Below are 20,375 nucleotides of genomic sequence, written 5' to 3'. Positions count from 1 at the left end.
ATACAGAGTGAAGGAAGTCAGAAAGAGAAAAACAAATACTGTATGCTAACACATATATATGGAATCTAAAAAAAAAGAGAAAGGTTCTGATGAACCTAGGAGCAGGACAGGAATAAACACAAAGACATAGAGAATGGACTTGAGGACACAAGGAAGGGTGAAGGTTAGGCTGGGACGCTGTGAGAGAGTAGCATGGACATATATACACTACCAAATACAGAATAATAGAGAGCTAGTGGGAAGTGGCCGCATAGCACAGGGAGATCAGCTCGGTGCTTGGTGACCGCCTGGAGGGGTGGGATAGGGAGGGAGGGAGGGAGGGAGACGCAAGAGGGAGGGGATATGGGGATATATGTATACATATAGCTGATTCACTCTGTTATACAGCAGAAACTAACACACCATTGTAAAGCAATTATACTCCAAAAAAGATATTTAAAAAAAAGAAAAAGAAAATAATGGAGGGTTTGTAAAGAACAGGGAAAAGCCAAAAACTGCTGGATATAATTGAGGATTTCTGCATTAGGAATTCTGCAGCACTGTGAACTACAAGAAAATTGAGTAGGGGGATGAAGATTTAAGAATGTTCAACTTTTTATGAATTTAATTCCTTTTTTCACCTTTTTTTATGAGTAATGGTTAAAATTTGAATTCCTTTATAAATTACTTTTGGGTGATTAACTGTGTTTTTTAAAATGCATCTCTGTACAAAGACTCTCTCAAATTTATTATGGTGGCCTAAATAAATTAATACATCTTGAAGGTCTTAGTGGTAAATCACCATGTTTAATTCCAAGAGAATTTAAAAGGTAAAGAAAAATTAGTTTCAAAAATATTTTCAACAAGTTGACATTTATGAAAATTTTTGAAAGATGAGCAGCTATGGGCATACCACCTTATTTTAGCTGATGAACTAATGAATATAGACTTCACACATTTTCAAAGTACTGAACTGCCTTTTCTTCTATAGCAAGCCGCAACATATACCAGGTTCAAAAAAACCAATAATCTTAAATCATGATTTCTTCCCTAAAATCCCCTTTCTACTCATTTATAAATCCTCCTTAATATTAATTTTTTCCTATCATATTTCTCAGCCTTGATTATTTCATGTATTTGATGTACAAATGTATTGAACACTTACAATATGTACAAGATACTTTTTTTTAAAGCTACATGTTAGTTGACTCTTTTGTGCTTGGCACTGGAAGATACACTGTTGGAAGATTCAGCCCCTGCACTCAATTTCTCACAGGTTCAAGAAGATTCAGACAAGTAAATCCACAATTCAACACCCTACTATAAAAGGTATGAGAAAGGGTTGCCCAGGGGGTTTTGATTGTAAAGAGCAGGAGAAACTATCTTTTCCTGGGTATGGGAGGATTCCTAGAGATGTTACCTGAGAAAAGGAAGATGAGAAGAAATTGCTAGGTGAATAAGGGATACTTTTTAGCTTTTATTTCTATTCAATTCTCACAAAAGAAGAAAAAGTCAAAAAAGTAAATGAAGGTATGTGACTCTCAGAGCTCCTTAGGCTCTTTGGTATCTATATTTGTAGCTGGAGATACATGTGCCACAATTATGTTCTACGTTAAGGGAGTCTGCGTGTGTCATGCATCAAGCATGTAGCACAAGCTCATGTTAATAAAAATAGCCATTCAGGCATAATCAAGGTAGAAGAGCAACAACTCACTACATATTTACCAATACCTTTCCTCTAGTCTCCTCTCCTGTGTTCCTTTCACCCACCCAAATGTTTTGGTGTGTAAACTTTCCTCTCAAGACAATGGAGTCCACAGCATGGCCATCACAAGTTTGAGTGTTGAACAATAGGTGAGATCCCTAGTGAATAATTACACCCAGTTGGAGAAGACTAAACAGTGCTTGGAGCCAGGTGAGAGAAATAGCGTTTGGCTTATCTGCTCTGAAATAATATCTGAAAGACTCAATCCATAAAGTTTCCATATGGTTGAAAGCAAGTTGAAGAGTGAACACTGGGTCTTAACATTGTGTGTGTGTGTGTGTGTGTGTGTGTGTGTGTGTGTGTGTGTGTGTGTGTGTGTGTGTGTGTGTGTGTGTGTGTGTGTGTGTGTGTGTGTGTGTGTGTGTGTGTGTGTGTGTGTGTGTGTGTGTGTGTGTGTGTGTGTGTGTGTGTGTGTTTTGATTCATCAAATGTTAGGGAGAAACATTTTATGACAGAAAGAGCACTGGCCCCAGAGGCATGGGTTTAAAGTTCTGTATCTGTCACTCTCTTGACAGGCTTTTTAAAAAGCTCTTGTAATGACTCACTTAATGCTTTTTTACATATGAAAAAGAATGAGCCTTTTTCAAACTTAAAAGTTTGATGATTTCATGGTCACTTTTACTCGCAGCTTTTTAAGATTCCCCATCTAAATAAACTCTTAGGCTCCATGACGTGTGCCCAACCTAGACATGACGAAGGGGCTTTGAAATCCTGGCCTGCTTTCAGCCAACTTCATGCATTTATATCAGCTGATTTGTTACTTGATAAAAATGTTCAGGATAATGCAGTCACTTTTTTCAATGTTGTAGAAAAGACCACTTCAGAAACAGATTACAACAGCCATGATAATGGACCGGAGTCCTGAGGCATGGAGCTGAGAATTCCATCTCCCCCTGCATGAGAGAGGCAGGTTGTTACCCTCTACAGAATCTAAGTTGGGGATTTGCTCCCTAACCCCCAACTCTGGCTAACAGCTTCCCATCAGCCTACCATCTGTGAATGAATCTGGACCTGCAGATTTATAGTCTCAGTTGGTACCGTGTCTTAGGATGTGGAGGACAGCTCGCTTATTATTCCCTAATGCTGCTGCTTCTCAATCTTAAGAGCTAACTCAAGATTTAGTGAATAATCTATACACACGTTACATGAGCTACTCAGATTCCCTCCCACATCGTGTCTTCCAGACTGAGGAGTTCTTCCAACTGCCTATTCTCAAACCCCCAACCTCACCCACACCTTCAGCTGAGGAGCTGCTTCCTCAGCTGCAATGGAAGGGGGAGGCTTCTGGAAGCCTTCCAGTGCCAAACGATGCAGGGGACACGGGTTCGTGCCCCGGACCGGGAGGATCCCACATGCCGCGGATCGGCTGGGCCCTTGAGCCATGGCTGCTGAGCCTGCACGTCCGGAGCCTGAGCTCCGAAGCAGGAGAGGAGACAACAGTGAGAGGCGCGCGCACAGAAAAAAAAAAAAAAAAAGAACACAGGAAAGCATTGGGGCAGTAAGACGGGCAGTGGACATGAACAGGCCCTTCATACAAAAACAGAAAGACACCAGTCTGAAAAGACCACAGAATGAAGGACTCCAACTACGTGACATTCTCGAAAGGGCAAAAATACACAGACAGTAACAAGACCAGCAGCTGTCGGGGGCCTGGGGGCACTGGGCGGGTGAACAGGTGGCCCCCAGGGATGTTTCGGGCAGTGAAATGGTTCTGGGTGGCACTGCAGTGGTGGCTGCAGGTCATCACACCTGTCCAAACCTGAACAGTAGGACACAGAGAGTGAGCCTTAATATAAACTACAGACTCCAGGGGAGAATTAGGTGTCAATGCCGATCCATCACTGAGATGACGCGCCACACAGGCCAGAGACGTTACCAAGGGAGGGAACCCAGAGGGACGGGTATAGGAAAGCGCTGTCTGCTCGATTCTGAGTCTCCTATAACCCTAAAGCTGCGCTAAAGACTGTCCACCAATTAAAAAGAAGAAACGGCTTCTAAGCACGTGAAAATACTCTCAACCTCATTCACGATTCAGAAAAACCCCAAGGGAACGTCCATACTGCTTACCGGGGCCTAGGATGAGCGGGAACACGCCGCGGCCTCGCCCCTTCCTGTCGGGCATCGCGCTGGAGCCCAGAGTCCCCCTGACTTGACCCACCGCACCCCACCCCGCGTTTCATGCCGTCCACAGTCTCTACACATGACATCTTTTGATCAGATGACTCACTGTCCCAATTACAAGGTTTCAGTTTCTGCACAGGAAGAAACCAAAACCAGCACAGAGGGGAGGCTCTTCAGTCAAACTCAGGGTCTGCCTGCCTTCACGTCCCACTCTTCCTGACGGGAGGCCCACATCCTAAGGAAGGAGGTCCTTACCAGCACCTCAGGAGCCTCATCCAGTCCACCTCACGCTGCTCTGAGAGCCTCGCCAACCTCTGCAGCTACCCAAGTCCTGGGCACTTGAGGCCCGTCCCCCTTCCCCGAGTCACTGAGCCACGTGCTCTGACAATGCATTTAAAACCAGGCTCTCGGACTTCCCTGGTCGCACACTGGTTAACAATCCGCCTGCCAATGGTGGGCACACGGGTTCGAACACTGGTCCGGGAAGATGCCACATGCTGCGGAGCAACTAAGCCCGTGCACCACAACTACTGAGCCTGCGCTCTAGAGCCTGCGTGCCACAACTACTGAGCCCACGACCCGCAACTACTGAGGCCCGCATGCCTAGAAGCTGTGCTCCACAATAAGAGAAGCCACCGCAATGAGAAGCCCGCGCACTGCCACGAAGAGTAGCCCCGGCTCGCCGCAACTAGAGAACAAAGCCCGCGCGCAACAACAGAGACCCAACGCAGCCGAAACTGAATAAGTTAAATAGTAAACAAATAAAAAATTAAAATGAATGAATAAATAAATAAATAAAAGCAGGCTCTGCTTTGTCAGCACTCTGGAGTTCCCTATGTATCGACGGGCAGGATTCCCAAGCTCTCCTGTAATTGTGTCTGTGAAGTGCCTTTCCCGAGGAGCACAGAAGCTCCTGGAAGCAGAGAATTGCTTCTTAAGATCACATGCAGAAACTGAAGACATTTGATGCTTATGTCAAAGATAAAAGACACAACACTAGATGGTGTGAAGGGTCCTCGAGGCCAAGAGCCAGGCAAGCAGGACACTTCCTCTGGGGACCCTTCCATCAGCAGAGAAGAAAATGTCCGTGGCCAGAACTGGCACTCAATTCGCTTTGAGCTGAGCAGCACCCGTGTAATTACACAGGCTCCCCAAAGAGTAATTACTCCCACATTTAAGAAAGGAGATGGCTTTTCAGGCAGGGAAGGCAAGTACAGTCTTCCCAGCTGGATGCACTGTGTGTGCTGATGGTCACGATGGAGCTGGGCCCCAGAGCTCTGCTCTCCCCTCAAACCCCCAACCTCACCCTCACCCTCAGCTGAGGAGCTGATTCCCTGAGAACAGAGAAGCCATCGGAGGGCTTCCCCACCTGCAACCCTGCTCAGCCATCCCCTCCCCACTCCAGGACCACGGGTAGCAGCTCTCCCCTCCCCCACACGCATCTACTGGATCATTCCCACTGTTATTTCTCCCATCACAACAAAACACAACACAACACAACACAACATCCTCCCCGGACCTCAGCTCCTACACCAGCTACTGTCCAGTTTCTATTTTCCCCATCACAGCAAAATGTCTTGAAAAAGTTGGGACCAGAACAAACCCAGTTCTCCCACTCCTCTCCCTTAAGCCTCTCCGATCAGGATTTTACCCCACAGATCCATCCAAACACATCATCGGCGAGTTAGGACCTCCCCCCAGTGCTGGGCTAGATGGTTATTGGCTCCGCGGAACGGCAACCTCGTTTGTCCAGTCACCCAGGGAACCTCTAAAGTGCTTCCCACATGCAGACAAAACGCTGTGATTAATATTTTAGGAGAAATACTCAGCGTGGAGAATACACTTGAGCTGCTGGAGGAAAGAGGTAGCGGCACAGAAAAGAAGTTTCTGTAACTACAGAAATGAACAGATAAGCTGTTTTAATGGTAGCAAGTATGGGATGAAGGAGAACGAATAAAAACCATCCAGAAGACGACATTAACAAGCCTCACACTACAACGTGGTAACAGAGGATGGAGAAGGACTTTAGAATGAACTCATTTTTCTGGGCAGGCGACAGGCTGGATGATGCAACGATGAGCCGCCAGAGACAACAGGACAAGGCAAGGGGCAGGGGAGCTGTAAATAATCATTTCTGGATCTACTGGATCTAGTCATCCGAGGTGCCCTTTGGACAAACTCCATAGAGATGCTGGCAAGTGGCTGGACAGAGGCCTCTGTCTGGTCCAGGGGGGAGAACTGACAGAGCTGGAGGTGAAAAGCACCAGAGGGTGAGATCAGACGGGGTGGAGAGTCATGGACCAAGGGTGAAACGACAACACACACAGAGGGCGGAAGACAGAGTCAGTCAGGAAGACAGCACGGAGAGATCTGTCACAGAAACCAACAGAGCAGACTCTGCGGATGGCAAGGCGACAGTGGTCTGAGGTGACGACTGGCAAATCTCCACTGCTTTGTATGCTGGATGCCAGGTCACCTCAACCGGATCAGGTTCCGTGGAGGGGCAGAACCAAGACCGCAGGCTGCACGATACAATTCAGCTGGGAAACAAGAATCTTTGCCAGAGACCTCACTGCATGGTGTGTAGCGCGACCCTCTGAGATTGTAAGAGACAAAGAGCGCAATTTACTGGAAGGGTGACAAGGCTGTTCTTCCAGATGATCCTCATTGCATCCCTCGACTGAGCACTGAAAACAATGTACCTATGTGACAACGGTGTTCTACTGAACAGACAACTTATATGCACTGAGTGCTCCCTGGACAGCACGCTCTCGGCTTACAGGAAGCACAAGGAAGGCACCAACGTCAACACGTTAGGGGCTGTCTCTCAGGAAGGCTCGCGGCCTACAGCGGGATCCTCAGGGAAACCTTTTAACGCTCGAGAACAAAAGTGATTTGGCAGGACCATATAAGTCAAGCAAGGGATGGTGTTTTGCCACAAATGTCAAGAACACGAGGCTTGTACTGTGGCTCTAAGAGGATCCTGGGATCTACACGTAGAACTTGCCAGAAACACTTGGTGCTGACCTGCTCCTCTACACTTTGTCTAACCACATCTTTTACCAACTCCTACTTTCCCATTTTAACTTTTGAACTATTCGCCTCCCAAGGTGTTATCACAAAAGAACAGCAGCAGGTAAATACGTAAACAGCAAAACTCACCAGAGGCTGACTCATTTTCCGCTGCTCTTGGAACAACGTGCAGGACTGTGACAGTGGAGGCGGACCTGGAGAAGGAAAACGCAGGCAGTGAAGCTACGACTGAAGCGGCTCGGGGTGCACGAGCACCCGCCCCGCGCTCCACAAGAGACACCTGTGGGAGACCCGTCCTTTCACCTTCAGAAGGGCCTGTGAGAATAAGGAGGGAGCAACCACCCTCAGGTCTGTAACTCCCACGTGACTCTGGTACCTGAGGGGATACTTTATTTTTCCGTAGCGAGTGTACATTGAATCCTATTAAAATAAACCTCCGTCATTAAATATGAAATTAAAAAACGCTTATAGTTTATCTCTTCTCAGTCTGTTAACAACTTAGATCAGAACATCCACAGGATACCCAGAATAAAGGGACACACTCAGGTGCGTTTCAGTCTTGCAATGATTTGTACAAACTTTACAAACTTAAGTGCGACGCTCGAAAACATCTTTTATTAAAGCTGACTTTAAGTGGACAGAACACCTGCCCTAGGAGTTTGGAGTCCTGTGAGCGACCCCACGTGCACACCCGGTGAGGGTCTAGGACAAGTCATCTCCCTTCTCAGGCCCCATCGCTTCCTTCCTCACCCGAGGAAGCCCTGCAGACTCATCCTGCACCGATTACACTGGGCGACTCCACAGGGCACAACCCAGGGGGGCGGCGGACGCTTACATTAGACAACCAAGGTGCTGACGCGCCTTGAGACACACGTGCGAGATGCCGAGACGGCGACAGGAGGGGGAGGACGAGGAGGAGGGGGAGGACGAGGAGGAGGGGGAGGACGAGGAGGAGGGGGAGGATCGGGGTTGGACGGAGGGGAAGCCGCGGCACGTCCCGGCCGAGCCTGTGGACCCTGCTCCCCCAGGACACCCGGAGCTCACAAGTCCCAGGGGAGCCCCATCCGGAGCAGCCAGCCCTGTCCTCCAGCCCGGCCCCTCCACCTCCGGGAAGCGGTCAAACCCTCCAGGTGGCTCTACCGCGGGGCCCGGGGCGGGCTACCCCAAGCCCTGCTCTTCAAGGGCCGCAGGCTCCACAACCAACTACAGGCCTGCAGACGCAACACCTACCCCGTCGGGACTCGCTCACCGGCCCCGGGCTCCCGAGGCTCCGGTCCGGGGGCTGCTCCTCGGGCGCGCTCCTCTCTCGGGGTCCCTCCGCTCCGCCTCCCGAGACCACTGGGCCAGAGGAGCAGGCTCTGGGCCCACGTCCCTCCCGGGACCTCGCTTGGCCCCGCGCTGCACATGGTCGGGCACTGCACCGCTGCCGGCCGCCCGGCCACTCCGGCCCAAACGCGGGCTCCGCAGCTTGAGCTCGGAGGTCACAGTTCCAGCCTCCGCACGGCCCACGCTAACCCTCGCCCACACAGCCCGCTCCCGCGGGCTGCCGGCCGGCCCGGACAGCGTACCGCCCCGCAGGCCCCGAAATGCTCGCCCGCAAGAGGCCAAGACGGGGGAACGACGGCCAGCGACGACCTGGGCACGCACAGGAAGCGGGGGCGGGGCGGCGACGGTGCGCGTGCGCCAACACGCACAAATCATGAGGCGCACCTGCGCAGGCGGACGCCCGAAGTCCGCCTGCCAAAGCCCGCCAGGAGCACGGGCCAAGTACCCGGACTCCAGAAGCCTCCCAGAAGTCTCCGTGCCGTCAAGATAGTGAGCGTATGAAATGTCTCCTTCTCATCTGGCGCTCAAGTGCTGCTGTGCTGTGAGGGTGTGCCGCCTGGACCAGGGACTCCATTGCCCATTTGTCTTCACTCCTGTTAGGGATCAAGGAAAGGTGTGGCCTCAAGTGGGGGCTGTGTGATGGTCTCCAGGCTCCCTGGTCCTTTCCCGGCCCTGGGACATTTCGGGTTACATCTGAGATTCCCCCACCACCAGGAGAGGGGAAGGAGGGTATCATGTTCCCTTAACTGAAACGCTACAACTTTCATTCAAATCCTAGAATACAATAAATGCCCAGCCATGACACAAACTAATATTGCCCACGGAAGGAAAAGAAAATAGAAACTGTAGCTGTTTAGATTACACAACCAACGCATTAAAAACTGTACGAAAATCAGAACGTACACACAAACCGAAAACAGAAAACAGATACCTGGGCTCTTACCTCTTAAAGAGGATACTGTTTATGTTAGGTAAAAATATCATTTTTCAAAAATGGAATCAGAAGGGTAATGATTTATCACTATTTATCACTGGGGGTGAAATAATATAACTGTGTTCTTGGCCAACTGTTCCTTAAAAGCTGCTAGGGGAAAAGTTAAAAATAAAATCTCCAGGGACTTCCCTGGTGGTCCAGTGGTGAAGACTCCTAGTTTCCACTGCAGGGGGCACGTGTTTGATTCCTGGTTGGGGAACTAAGATCCCGCATGCTGTGCAGCACAGTCTCATTAATTAATTAATTAACGAACACACAAAATAAAAATAAAAAATCTCTCGCCAACCGAGAAAATCCTCTCCACAAATGTAGAGAGAAAGAAAACGGTTTTACTGTTGAATAACCATTAAACCAGACTGTGCTGTGCACCCACAGGTGAACCACTAATGTTTGTGCAAATGAAATCAACCTCACCTTTTTTTTTTTATAGCTCAGCAGATAAAATCTGTTGCATACAAGTTCTCAAGATAAACGGGAACTTGCCTCATGGGAATAGACTTGACACCACCATAAAAATGGCATACATTCTTTCAGAGTACATCCTAAATTCACCTGGTCATCTCGGTGGTTGTCCATGCTAGTTAATACCCTTTATCCAAAGGAGAAAGACAACTTCTCCTATCTCTAGGACAAGCACGTACTTATAGCTCAGAGGAAAGTGCCTAACACCTAGCCTAAACTCCCCTGGTGACAGAGAGATAAAGAAGATAGCTCTCAGGTCCTTAACATAAACATTCCTGGGTTGTAATGCTGGCAAGAGACTGATTTAGCTTTTAAAAAGATTTAGATACTTACGAAAGGGACAGAGGAAGTATTTCTATTACAAGCGTCTTGAGGAAATCCTCTAAAAACGGAAATAAGAAGTGATGATTCATGCAAATGAATAAGCACCTAACCCATTCCTGATTTCCCCAGCTGAACTGCCACATTAAATGAATCCTGCACAAAATGTGTGCTTCTCCAAAACTGCTCTTGGAAGTGGCTGCTTAGAGCCACGAATGGTCTTTTCCAGTTCTTGCTGCTGCTGACTGTGGCCTCTGCCTGAATTCTCACCGATGAAATGCTGCTTGTGTGGGAATGACAGCGACCACACCTCCTCTGAGCCTGAGCCTGGCAAACCTCCAGGGCGCATTTCTCGCATTTTCCAAGTTCACCACGTAAGGACATCAGCTACACAGAGTACCTTGCTGGGAAGCGCCTTGGAAGGGCAGTGCGCCCATGAGCACGCCACCAGGCCTCCAGTTCTCACCTCACCCACGTGCACTGACCGTGTCTCAGCAGAAGACTGGGGTGGCCTGTGAACCCCAGCTGCTGTGCCCACCTCATCACCCCACTCTATCCCTCCAGCCCAGAGACATGCTGGGCTCCCCAGCCCCCTGCCCTGGACACTCTCTGGAAGTCTTTCTATTACAAGTTGTCATGAGGAAATGCTCTAAAAAAGGGAATAAGAAGTACGGAGTCATCCCAATGAACAGGATGTCCAGCAGTGAGCTGATGTCTCTCACGACTCACCCCTCTCTCCAAAAGGCGAAAAACTGTCATTTCATACATTTCCCCCTTTTTAAAGTTGTTGAAGCTAGGAGGGTAAACCTGGACCCTGCGATTTCACCTTGACCAGAAGCAGCAATGGCCACCTTTTAGTTTGCTTTCATTAAGATCTCTTCATATATATGGAGATTTACAATATAAAGCTTTCTCTTTTTGTATCTGCATTTCTATTAAATACAGATATTTTCCCTACTTTGTCACTTATCTATTTTTATTGAAGTATACTTCGTTTGCAATATTTCAGGTGTACAGCAAAGTGACTCAGTTACATGTATTTATGTAAGAATATATGTATTCTTTTTCAGGTTCTTTTTTCCATTATGGGTTATTACAAGATATTGAACATAGTTCCCTGGGCTATACAGTAGGTCCTTACTGTTTATCTGTTTTACATATAAAAGTGTGTATCTGTCAATCCCTGTTCTTTCTCTTTTTAACTTAATTTTTTACTCTCACATTCTGTTATACAGACACTTAAAAAGATATTTTGTGTTCAAATCTTTCACTTTCACTTCATACTTTTCATCAGCTTGGACACTGTACTTGAAGAAGCCTTTCCCATCCTGCATTTCCTAAGTAGTTGCCTGTGTTTTCTCCTGTTTATTTTGGGTCTCTTAACATACCAATTTTATCAAGATAACTGGCACCCATCTTCAGGATTTGTAAAATCATTTTCCTCTTAAAGTCTCTCAACCATTTTTTTCAACACTAACACATCTACCACAACCAGGAAACGCACTGTTTAAGAAGAAAACTCAAGTTTGTAATCTAACAGAAAAGGACAGGCTCTTCTTTGAAGCTCAGCGACACGTCTTAATTTAAAGGCAGGGGAGGGACTTCCCTGGTGTTCCAGTGGTAAAGAATCCGCCTTCTAATACAGGGTACGTGGGTTCAAAGCCTGGGAACGCTGGTCCGGGAGCTAAGATCCCACACGCCACGGGGCAATTAAGCCCGCGTGCTGCAATTAGACACGATGCAGCCTAAGAGAGATAAATAATTTTTTACAAATAAAAATAAAAAAATAAAGGCAGGGGAAGCAGGAAAGTGACCGCCTCATGTGAATTCCTTCTTATTCAAAATACAGGTCGTAGCAGTTTACTTGGGCTGCGTCACAAAATACGACACACTGGCGGGCTTAAGCAACACAAATGCACTGTCCGACATTTACGCAGGCTGCAAGTCTGAGATCAAGGTGTCAGCAGGGTTGGTCCCCTCTGAGGGCTGTACGGGAGGATATGCTCCAGGCTTCCTGGTGGAGAGGGCGGTTTCCTGACAAGCACATGCACTATGTATGTAGCAGGTAGGTGCCTGGGCTGAACTCCGATCCCAGGGCTGCTCATCCGCAGCAGCACCAGGCCGCTGGAGGGCTTGTCACGGACCCGTTGGCAGGAGGACTGCAGGCTGACACAGACGTCTGCTCAGCTGTGGACCCATGGCCCGGCCACAGCCCTGCCAGAGGCTGCCTGGTTGAAATCCAGGTCACGGTTCACCTCCCTCCTGCTTATTGCATTCAACGATGCCTTGAAGACCCCCTACTGCACCAGCCTGGGTGGCACATCCCACCCAGTCACTTCCACATCAGAAGCATGTCAATTGAGAAGGTTAAAATTAGGCCCTGGCTCAGTGCTGTGGAATTAGAATCTGTGAGGCTGGGTCCAGGCATCTGTGTTGGAATATTTTCTCCACGGGACTCTCATGCCCAAAGGACTGTATTGACAAAGCACTTCTGCTTCACCCCACTGATATTTCTGCACTAGAGCTACAGCCGTTGTTGTATTAAACTGCATCCGCAGGAGGAAGAGAGAGGAGGAGAGGCGACAGTTCTGCTGATCTCCAAACACGCTGTTACGGAACCACACTTGGGTCCACTCGCCCGCACGCACTAAAGCCAATCTACGGACACGGGTCACGGTGAAGGAAAGTGCCGCGTTTACGGCAGGGCAACAAGCAAGGGGTCCAGGTATCTAGGGCTCAAAAGGCCCCCACTCCCCCGTGGCTTTCAGGGAAAGGTGTTTACAGATGGGGTGAGGCTGTTGGTGGGAATGTACACTGGTGCTGCCGCTATGCAGAACAGTGTGGAGGCTCCTCAAAACACTAAAGCTAGAGCTACCGTAGGACCCAGCAATCCCACTCCTGGGCATATACCCAGAGAAAACCATAATTCAAGAAGACACACGCACCCCAATATGTATAGCAGTACGATTTACAATAGCCAAGACATGGAAGCAACTTAAATGTCCATCGACAGAGGAATGGATAGGGAAGATGTGGTACATATGTGTGATGGAATACTACTCAGCCATAAAAAAGAATGAGATTATGCCATGTGCAGCAACATGGATGGACCTAGAGATTATCAGACTAAGTGAAGGATGTCAGACAAAGACAAATACCATACGCTACCACTCCTGTGTGGAATCTAAAACAGTGATACGAATGAACTTCTGAACAAAACGGAAACAGACTCACAGACATAGAAAAAAAACTTATGTTTACCAAAGGGAAAAGGTGGGGGAGAGGGATAGATCAGGAGGTTGGGGCTAACATATGCACACAACTATATATAAAACAGGAAATCAACAAGGACCTCCTGTAGAGCACAGGGATCTCTACTCAATATTCTGTATTAACCTAGGGAGTTCCCTGGTGGCCCAGAGGTTAGGATTCTGGTCTTTCACGGCCGTGGCCCGGGTTCAATCCCTGGTCAGGGAACTGACATCCTACAAGCCACACAGCACCACGAAAAAAAAGCAAAATTCGGTAATAACCTAAATGGGAAAACAATCTGAAAAAGAATAGATATCTGTGTCCATATAACTGAATCACTTTGCTGTACACCGGAAACTAACACAACACTGTAAATCAACTATACTCCCAATATAAAATTTAAAAAATCTTTAAAGTGAATTACAAACGAGTGGGGTGAGGGAGAGGAGGTTGAGGGGTGTGTGGTCAGCTTGTGGACATTCTTCCGATTGGTTGGTGGTGAGGTAATCTGAGGTCAACATCATCAACCGGCTGGTTCCAGCTGGTCTGGGGTCTACGTGCTTGTGGGCAGCATGCAGTTACCTTCCTCCCCCCTGCTGGGGGCTTCAGTCTCTGCAAAACAGCTCCAAGGACGTGGCTCAGAACAGTATCTACAGCCCTTGAGGAGGAACTAAAGGTCCTTGACTTTGTTTAATGGCTACACTAGTATTATTTGGTCTTTGGGGACTCTTGTCCTTTCTTTTGGCACTTTCTCCCTTCTCTGATTAAATTGTTTGTTTCCAACTCACGGAAGGCTAGGAGGCTAAAATTTTCTAAAGACAAGAAGCAGGCAGAAGACATGGGGAGAATCCGTCCCAGGAAGGCCCCACAAGGTCCTGCTCACTTACAACATCACATTCAATCTGGGCTGCTTACGCCATTTTTGGACAACATACCAACACATCTTAAGATGGGTCCCACCCGACTGTTGCACATTTGGACAAGGTGCGGTGGGGTGGGATTATGCAAATCCAGATCTGAAGACTAGATAAAGCAATCAGGGTATTTCACAGTATACAAGAGAAATTTTCATGGGGACAGAATACCAACCTTCTAATATTTGAAAGCCTGTTAGCCAAGAGGGAGAGTGAACTTCTGTTTTGTTATACAAGGACCCAATCAGCTGTGATGGTTGAAAGCATGATGAACGCAAATCTGAATTCATTTGCCTCCTAACAATGCAACGTCTACAGCAGAGGGACACAGGTCCTCAAGCAGCAGTGCTTTTCCCAGCAGTGCAGACCCTGAGGAGAGCCAGGCTGTGGCAGCTCTGGAGGACCTCAGACACTCTTTGCACGGCCTCTGAGACCTAGAACATCTCAGAAAGTCCACGAGTGCAAACCAAAGAGACACTCAGTCCCTGCACCTTGGATGAAGTGATTTGACTCTACGTATGCATTGCTTGGGCTAATTAGAAATATGGAAGTGATCAGAAGACAGAATAAACCTCTGGGCACATCCTGAACAACAGAGATACTTCTCATCAAAGTCCAAACAATAATTCAAAAGCAAGATTCAGAGCCAAAATGTGGAAACAAACCAAGTGTTCACTGACAGATGAATGGATCAAGAAAATGTAGTGTGTATATTCACACAACAGATATTATTCACCCACAAACAGGAAGGAAAGTTTCTAATTCATACAAAGACCATTTATGTATTTTTCAAAGATTGACATTTCTTTGTATGAACAGTGAAAATTTAACAATTCCACTTTTAAGAGGAAAGGTTAGTGTTTCTTTGTAGAAACAATTAAGTCTCAGCAGTAGAGGCATAAGCACACACGTGCACACAGAGTAAACAGAATAGCGCCCCGCTACCTCCCCGCAATCTGATCCCCCGATGAGCCCTGCTGATTCTCCCTCCAAATATAGAGAACCTGTTTACTTCTCTCCATCTTGTCAGACATCATCTTCCTGGACTACCACGCCAAATTCCTAACCTTATCTGGGTCTCCCGACTTCCACTCTTACTGAATCCCCACCCCATCCATTTATGCAGCAGCCAAAATCAATTGTTCCTCTTTCAGTGCAAACTGGATCAGGACACCTCTCATTCACTGCTTTCCCACTGCACTTGGCAAACATCTGAACTTCTTCAGACCCACGGTTTTATTTCCTTCTCACTCACTGTGTACTGTCCACACTGGCTTTGGGGTCTAGGAAGGAAATTTTGACACAGGCTACCACACAGATGACACGCGAAGACATTAAGCTAAGTGGATAAGTCAGATACAAATGGACAAATGTTACATGATTCCACTTCTGTGAGGTCCCCAGATGGGTCAAATTCATAGAGACAGAAAGTGGAATGGTGGGTGTCAGGGGCTGGGAGGGGGGTGGGGAGTCAGTGTTTAATGGGGACAGAGTTTCACTTGGACAGGATGAAAACATTCTGGAGATGGATGGTCGGGATGGTTGCACAACAATGAGAATTCTTGTTTTCCTTCCTTAAGATTTTTGTTTTACTTATTTTCGGCTGCGTTGGGTCTTCGTTGCTGGGCGCAGGCTTTCTCTAGTCGCGGCGAGCGGGGGCTACTCTTCGGTGCGGTGTGCAGGCTTCTCATTGAGGTGGCTTCTCTTTGCGGCAGAGCATGGGACCTAGGCGCGTGGGCTCAGTAGTTGTGGCTCGCGGGCTGAGGAGTTATGGCTTGCAGGCTCAGTAGTTGTGGCGCACGGGCGTTAGGTGTTCCGCGGTATGTGGGATCTTCCCGGACCAGGGCTTGAACCTGTGTCCCCTGCATCGGCAGGCGGATTCTTGACCACTGTGCCACCAGGGAAACCCAAGAAAAAAAGCAAGACTCAGACCCCAAGGGGAGGAGTGGAAGTACGAGTTGGGAGGTTCAGAAGAAGCTTCCAGTGACACTGCATGACCCTGAGTTGCCTATTTTCTTCTCTGCATCTCGGCTACCATATACTTCCTACCCTCATAGAAAAATAACCTGTCTGGAATTGGAAATTTTTCCATTTAGTCTTTTTGTGCATGTGACATTTTTATTCAGAAGAATAATCTGTGTTGAACTGGAGTTTTTTCCATTTAGTATTTTGTACATGTGACATTTTTATTCAGGTAGTGAAATCTCTGGGTCAACAGTGATACCACATTCTCAAGATTTTGATAAGTAGACTAGAACTTCTTAACTAGAATCAAGGGGAAGGCTTTGGACAATCCATGGACTTTGTGACATCCAAAGGTACCCTTTTTTGTGTGTGTGTGTGTGTGTGTGTGTGTGTTTGTAGACACCCTGTGAAGGGTGCGTGAGCACCTGTAGTTTTCTATGATTTTAGCTTCTCCGAATGGCTCTTGGACTCAAAGGTGCCTGAGGGGAGTGGACGTGTACTCCCCCAGTACAGAATTCTGAACGCAGTGTCAGTAAACATTCAGCCAAAGAGCTTTGCCAAATTGCGTGTTTTAACGTAACTTTTTAATCCACTGAGTCGATGTACCTGGGATCTTTTTTTACATACTTATCTCACTCTTTATTTATTTTTTTTGGTGGGGGGGTACGCGGGCCTCTCACGGTTGTGGCCTCTCCCGTTGCGGAGCACAGGCTCCGGACGCGCAGGCTCAGCGGCCATGGCTCATGGGCCCAGCCACTCCACGGCATGTGGGATCTTCCCGAACTGGGGTACCAACCCGTGTCCCCTGCATCGGCAGGTGGACTCTCAACCACTGCACCACCACGGAAGCCATTATCTCACTCTTATAAGGCTGAAACGTTGCTGCTTCCCCTAAGTTTCCTTGTCCCTCTCCCCACTCTCCCACCAGGCCGTGGAAGAGGAATGGGAGGGAGAGGGAGAGTCCAGCAGGGAGAGGACAGTGCACCTGCTGGGAAGCAGTAAAGAGGGGTCCAGGGTGGGAGGGAGGGAGACACAAGAGGGAGGGGATATGGGAACAGGTGTATATGTATAACTGATTCGCTTTGTTATAAAGCAGAAACTAATACGCCATTGTGAATCAATTGTACTCCAATAAACTTGTAAAAAAAATTAGAACTACCATATGACACAGCATTTTCATTCCTGGATATATATCGAAAAAAATAAAACCAAAAAACATTAATTTGAAAAGATATATGCACCCTAATGTTCATGGTAGCATTATTTACAATTGACAACATATGGAAGCAAGCTAAGTGTTTATTAAGAGATGAATGGGTAAGGAAGATGTGATATATATATATACAATGGAATACTACTTAGCTAAAAAAAAATTTTGTTTGAATTGAAATTGTATCAAGTATCTTTTCCGACCACAATGCTATGAGACTACACATCAATTACAGGAAAAGAGCTGTAAAAAAATACAAACACATGGAGGCTAAAGAATACACTACTCAATAACGAAGTGATCACTGAAGAAATCAAAGAGGAAATTAAAAAATACCTAGAAACAAATGACAATGGAGACACGATGACCCAAAACCTATGGGATGCAGCAAAAGCAATTCTGAGAGGGAAGTTTATAGCAATACAATCCCACCTTAAGAAACAGGAAACATCTCGAATAAATAACCTAATCTTGCACCTCAAGCAATTAGAGAAAGAAGAACAAAAACATCCCAAAGTTAGCAGAAGGAAAGAAATCATAAAAATCAGATCAGAAATAAATGAAAAAGAAATGAAGGAAATGATAGCAAAGATCAATAAAACTAAAAGCTGGTTCTTTGAGAAGATAAACAAAATTGATAAACCATTAGCCAGACTCATCAAGAAAAAAAGGGAGAAGACTCAAATCAATAGAATTAGAAATGAAAAAGGAGAAGTAACAACTGACACTGCAGAAATACAAAAGATCAGGAGAGATTACTACAAGCAACTCTATGCCAATAAAATGGACAACCTGGAAGAAATGGACAAATTCTTAGAAATGCACAACCTGCCAAGACTGAATCAGGAAGAAATAGAAAATATGAACAGACCAATCACAAGCACTGAAATTGAAACTGTGATAAAAAATCTTCCAACAAACAAAAGCCCGGGACCAGATGGCTTCACAGGCGAATTCTATCAAGCATTTAGAGAAGAGCTAACACCTATCCTTCTCAAACTCTTCCAAAATATAGCAGAGGGAGGAACACTCCCAAACTCATTCTACGAGGCCACCATCACCTTGATACCAAAACCAGACAAGGATGTCACAAAGAAAGAAAACTACAGGCCAATATCACTGATGAACATAGATGCAAAAATCCTCAACAAAATACTAGCAAACAGAATCCAACAGCACATTAAAAGGATCATACACCATGATCAAGTGGGGTTTATTCCAGGAATGCAAGGATTCTTCAATATACGCAAATCAATCAACGTGATACACCATATTAACAAACTGAAGGAGAAAAACCATATGATCATCTCAATAGATGCAGAGAAAGCTTTCGACAAAATTCAACACCCATTTATGATAAAAACCCTGCAGAAAGTAGGCATAGAGGGAACTTTCCTCAACATAATAAAGGCCATATATGACAAACCCACAGCCAGCATCGTCCTCAATGGTGAAAAACTGCAACCATTTCCACTAAGATCAGGAACAAGACAAGGTTGCCCACTCTCACCACTCTTATTCAACATAGTTTTGGAAGTTTTAGCCACAGCAATCAGAGAAGAAAAGGAAATAAAAGGAATCCAAATCGGAAAAGAAGAAGTAAAGCTGTCACTGTTTGCAGATGACATGATACTATGCATAGAGAATCCTAAAGATGCTACCAGAAAACTACTAGAGCTAATCAATGAATTTGGTAAAGTTGCAGGATACAAAATTAATGCAAAGAAATCTCTGGCATCCCCATATACTAATGATGAAAAATCTGAAAGTGAAATCAAGGAAACACTCCCATTTACCATTGCAACAAAAAGAATAAAATATCTAGGAATAAACCTACCTAAGGAGACAAAAGACCTGTATGCAGAAAATTATAAGACACTGATGAAAGAAATTAAAGATGATACAAATAGATGGAGAGATGTACCATGTTCTTGGATTGGAAGAATCAACATTGTGAAAATGACTCTACTACCCAAAGCAATCTACAGATTCAATGCAATCCCTATCAAACTACCACTGGCATTTTTCACAGAACTAGAACAAAAAATTTCACAATTTGTATGGAAACACAAAAGACCCCGAATAGCCAAAGCAATCTTGAGGACGAAAAATGGAGCTGGAGAAATCAGGCTCCCTGACTTCAGACTATACTACAAAGCTACAGTAATCAAGACAGCATGGTACTGGCACAAAAACAGAAAGATAGATCAATGGAACAGGATAGAAAGCCCAGAGATAAACCCACGGACATATGGTCACCTTATCTTTGATAAAGGAGGCAGGAATGTACAGTGGAGAAAGGACACTCTCTTCAATAAGTGGTGCTGGGAAAACTGGATAGGGACATGTAAAAGTATGAGATTCGATCACTCCCTAACACCATACACAAAAATAAGCTCAAAATGGATTAAAGACCTAAATGTAACGCCAGAAACTATCAAACTCTTAGAGGAAAACATAGGCAGAACACTCTATGACATAAATCACAGCAAGATCCTTTTGGACCCACCTCCTAGAGAAATGGAAATAAAAACAAAAATAAACAAATGGGACCTAATGAAACTTCAAAGCTTTTGCACAGCAAAGGAAACCATAAACAAGACTAAAAGACAACCCTCAGAATGGGAGAAAATATTTGCAAATGAAGCAACTGACAAAGGATTAATCTCCAAAATTTATAAGCAGCTCATGCAGCTCAATAACAAAAAAACAAATAACCCAATCCAAAAATGGGCAGAAGACCTAAATAGACATTTCTCCACAGAAGATATACAGACTGCCAACAAACACATGAAAGGATGCTCAACATCTTTACTCAGTAGAGAAATGCAAATCAAAACTACAATGAGATATCATCTCACACCAGTCAGAATGGCCATCATCAAAAAATCTAGAAACAATAAATGCTGGAGAGGGTGTGGAAAAAAGGGAACACTCTTGCACTGCTGGTGGGAATGTGAATAGGTACAGCCACTATGGAGAACGGTATGGAGGTTCGTTAAAAAACTACAAATAGAACTACCATATGACCCA

The 20,375-nt window shown here is 46.1% G+C and overlaps 1 long non-coding RNA gene across 1 annotated transcript in view; it reads right to left on the bottom strand.

The window, feature by feature from the left end:
* The window catches only part of LOC308621111, a 57,490-nt gene extending 48,732 nt beyond the window's left edge, over positions 1 to 8,758 (bottom strand). The window contains exons 1-2 of the long non-coding RNA XR_014016405.1: positions 8,670 to 8,758; positions 7,028 to 7,092 (exon numbers count right to left, since the gene is read on the bottom strand). This is a non-coding gene — a long non-coding RNA (uncharacterized lncRNA). The remainder of the gene's footprint in view (positions 1 to 7,027; positions 7,093 to 8,669) is intronic.
* Positions 8,759 to 20,375: the final 11,617 nt, after the last annotated feature.

The sequence above is a fragment of the Mesoplodon bidens genome (assembly GCF_964165515.1).
Source record: "Mesoplodon bidens genome assembly, chromosome: 7".
Classification (NCBI taxonomy): domain Eukaryota; kingdom Metazoa; phylum Chordata; class Mammalia; order Artiodactyla; family Ziphiidae; genus Mesoplodon; species Mesoplodon bidens.
This window is presented reverse-complemented; position numbering and strand designations above follow the sequence as displayed.